The 4,233-nt window shown below is 33.1% G+C and overlaps 1 long non-coding RNA gene across 1 annotated transcript; it reads left to right on the top strand.

Moving 5' to 3' along the window:
• The first annotated feature begins 469 nt into the window (after positions 1 to 469).
• LOC104085832 (uncharacterized) lies at positions 470 to 3,108 on the top strand. Its single transcript, XR_683960.3, has 3 exons — positions 470 to 773; positions 1,487 to 1,626; positions 2,492 to 3,108. It is a non-coding gene; the product is annotated as an uncharacterized lncRNA (long non-coding RNA).
• The last annotated feature ends 1,125 nt before the right edge of the window (positions 3,109 to 4,233 follow it).

Genomic DNA, 4,233 nt, shown 5'->3' with positions numbered 1-4,233 from the left:
CCGAAACATACCCGAAACCAAAACCAACCATCTCGAAAAATTACATAACCATAATATAGCATAGAGGAAGCATAATTTAGGGTATCAGGGCTAAAATACTCAAAAAAATGGTTGGGTCGTTACACATTATAGCATTCATCAAGCTCCAATACAAAACTCGAGAGACGTCTTTCTTTTTATTTTTAATTTTTGACACATTTAAAGTCTTAAAGTTTCATTTCTCACTATAGGAGAACCCATGGGTTTGCAACTATTCATGCAAAGATGCTCCAAAAAAAAATTTATATAAGTTTTTTGAGATAGACTCAATAACTTTTTCAAACGGTATCTTTGGATCCTAATTATAAGGATATAGTCTGCCTCACCCATATATTTCATATCAAATAATTTTGAAAGCCATGACTTGATAGTTTTCAAATACTCCAAATTATTTTCGGCCAATAAAATATCGTCCACGTAAAGAGAAAGAATTACAAATATCACATTGGACTTCTTCACATAAATGCAATGGTCTTTATTGGTCATGGTGAAATCATACGAGATCACTTTCTAGTGAAATCTCAAATACCATTGCCTTGAAGATTTTTCCAGACCATAAATAGATCTTTTCAATTTACAAACCTTCTTTTCTTGGCATTTAACGATGAAAGCCTACAAATTATTCCATGTAGATTTTCTCGTTTTGTTCTCCATTGAGAAAATATGTCTTCACGTCCATTTGGTATAATTCCAGATCTAAACGTGCAACAATAGCCAAAAGTAAGTGAATTGAGGTAAACTTCACAACTGGTGAAAATATTTCCTTATAATCTATTCTAGCTTCTTGTGTAAAGCTTTTTGCCACAATCGTATCTTGTATCTTTTTATTGACCCATCCGTTTTGCATTTAATTTTGAGAACACATTTGTTCCCAATGACTCTACGCCCAGGCGGAAGGTAAACTAGATCCAGACTTTGTTGGTTTTTATGGACTCTAATTCTTCTTTCATTGCTTCCATCCACTCAAATTTTCCAGGGCTCGATAAAGCCTCGGTCATGGATTTTAGCTCATCCATTTCTGTGGGAGATACCAAAAAAACGTAATCTTTAATCTTATAAGTATGTTTGTATTTATTTTTCTTGGTATTCTTTCGTAGTTAAAATTCAAATTCGTCATAAGGATTTTGGGATTGAGAACTCCCACTCCCACTTGGATCAAGAACAAGATCTTGATTGATTTGATTATCAACTGTGTCAGAAGATACTTGCTGACTATTTGAGCTCAATATTTCATCAAAAGGCTCTCCATTCTTTACCTCGCCATTCTTTGAAAAATTATTTTTCAGAAATATGACATCTCGTGATTCAATCTCAGTAACACTTCCATCCTTTAATTCACCAATGAACACATACCCTTTGGAGTGTTTTGAATATCTTATAAAGGTATATTTCTTGCTTTTTGGATCTAATTTACCAAACTTTCTAAAAGAATCTTTTACATATGCAGCACAACCCCAAGGTCATAAATTATTTAAGTTTGGTTGTAACCAGCCCATAGCTCATAAGGACCGGAAGAAACTGATTTAGAAGGTACTTTGTTCAATATGTAGGCTGCACTCAATAACGCATCTCCCCAAAAAGAGATAGGTAAATTTGTTTGTGCCATCATGGACCTTATCATGTCCAATAGTGTTCTATTCATCCTTTTTGCTAAACCATTTTGTTGAGGTGTGTAAGGAATAGATAACTGTCTAGTGATGCCCTTTTTATTCCACAATTCTTCATATTATTTTGATAGATATTCATGCCCTCTATCGGTTCTTAAGGTCTTAATCCTTTTGTCTAATTGATTTTCAACTTCATTCAAATATTTCTTAAAGTATTTTAGTGCTTCAGATTTATGAAAAATCAAATAGACATAACCAAGCGCGTTAAATCATCAATAAACGTAATGAAACATAAAGGACCACACCTAGCCCTCACATTCCTTGGACCACGGATATCAGAATGGATTAATTGCAATAGAAAATTAGCTTTTTCAAATGGTTTACGTGTAATCTTTACGCAAGATAATTTTCACAAGTTGGCATGTCTATTCTAGAGAAGAAACCCAAATATCCCTCATTAGTCAATCTATTCATTCGATCTTGCCATATGTGGCTCAATATAATATGCCATGATGAATTAGCCCAAATAATAGTCATACATGGAATGATTATTATTTAACATAAATAAACAATCATATATCTCTAGAACCATAGATAACATACTCTAGTGTACTCTGGACAATATTACTGCAGAAAAGAAATTTTATACAAGAAGAACAAGTGCTAAAAGTTGCAACACTTTTATCTTTCTTCTTGTTATGCCATTTTCCGTCTTGGAATTTGACAAGTTACTTTTTCTTGAAGGATCCATATCTTCTTATTAAATCTTTGTTATTTCTGCCCTTTATTAAATCTTCTTATGTTTGAGGTCTGAAAGCTTTTTATCACTTAATTCTTCCACATAGGCAGTAGGTATAGCTTTTGCAGCACCAAGCTACTCATCTTCAAGCTCCACATGATGGCAACATCGAAAAGCTTATAATGTTATCATAATGGGTTATATTAACCTTCAAATGTTTCCAACAGTTGGAAAGAGACTAGATCACTACTTGCTGCTCATCGGAGAGAACATTACCAACACCTTTAAGTGGGCCAATTATTTCAAACATCACCTTACGATGTTGCTTGACACTATGATCATTTAATTTCGTGTACGTGTCAAACTTGATTATCAACTATCTGAGGAGAGTCATAGTTGTATTGCCATATGTCTCTCGTAAGTGTGCCCATGTGGCATGAGCAATAAGATATTATTCACATTCATGGATGAGATCATCGCCATTGTAACTTATAATTATTTCTGGGCAGTGGGATCTTTCTTTATCTATGCATTATAAGCATTGAGAAGATCTCAATGTTGGTAGTATTATCCTCCTCGTAGTAACACATCATATGATTTATATTCTCTAGAGCATCTTGCTCTTCCAATACATACCATATCTTACGACTCAATGTAGAATAATAATTGTTGTTTAATTTATTATCATTATTCAGATCGACAATTATACTTTTCGAAGCTATAGTTTGTTATACTTATAAGAGACAATCATGCAAGTATCACCCATCAATAATGCATGTGATATACACACACAAGAAAATAAGTTCTCATAATAACTTCACATTTAGTGTAGAATCAAAAGGTCAAATAGTTTCCAATCATCATCTACAATCCAAACATTTAATCAAAAGTGGAAAATATTTCTTAGTATGTATTATATTAATATCCGTGACTAGAATCACACAGATTCTTTAAGTCTTATTCTCTTACAACACTCTGTTATATATACCAATGAACAACAAAAAATATAATAGAAGAGACAAACAAATAAATATTCATACTAGAACTTACACAATTACAAGTCATATATATATATATATATATATATATATATATATATTTATATTTAGATGTCAGTCTCCTCATTACGCTTGTCTACAGGAGAAGGTTGATAAAATCGAGGCCTAAAAAATGTCTTTAGAAGCCAAGATTTCTTAATTTTAGCTTCTATGTCCTATTTCTCCCACTCAGCTTCAAGCACCTGAGTGTATACTCAAAGGTTCTCATTTGGACCAAAATCATGATAAATACTAGCCAATACATCATCCCAATGACTTGAGAGAGAATCCATCAATATAGCCAAAACACTCTATGTATTGTCTAATATATAATAAGAGAACGGTTCTGCTAGCTTCAACCTAAAATGGTGAAGATGACTTGGTATAGTAGCAGATGCGTCCATCTTGAACCTTTTAAATTTCTCATATTTTCTTCTCCCTTCCCTACACCGAGCTTTATCATCCCTAAAGATGTTTTGTATCGAACTCGGAACATCATTCCTGATGACTTCAGAATCTGAATCTGAATTGTTACTGAAATAGGTCATTCGACGATGCACTCTTCTACGTTGTCTCATTGCTCGACTTTCAGTATCACTCTCATTTAGCGTACATCGAGCTCGTTCCCGTCCAGCCATTTTTGAAATGGGAACAAGGAAATAATTAGAATGATTTTTCAAACTCATTCTATGTGATAACGTATGCCGCTATTACTTGTAGAAGAGAAATCAAGTTTAAAGGTCATTTACTTACTTAGAAATAAATATTCGACCCTTCTATGATCACTAATATATCAGTAAAGGAATGATTA

This window comes from Nicotiana tomentosiformis, chromosome 2, assembly GCF_000390325.3.
Source record: "Nicotiana tomentosiformis chromosome 2, ASM39032v3, whole genome shotgun sequence".
Lineage (NCBI taxonomy): Eukaryota > Viridiplantae > Streptophyta > Magnoliopsida > Solanales > Solanaceae > Nicotiana > Nicotiana tomentosiformis.
Note: the sequence above shows the minus strand (reverse complement) of the source record. Positions and strands in the feature narration are given on the sequence as shown.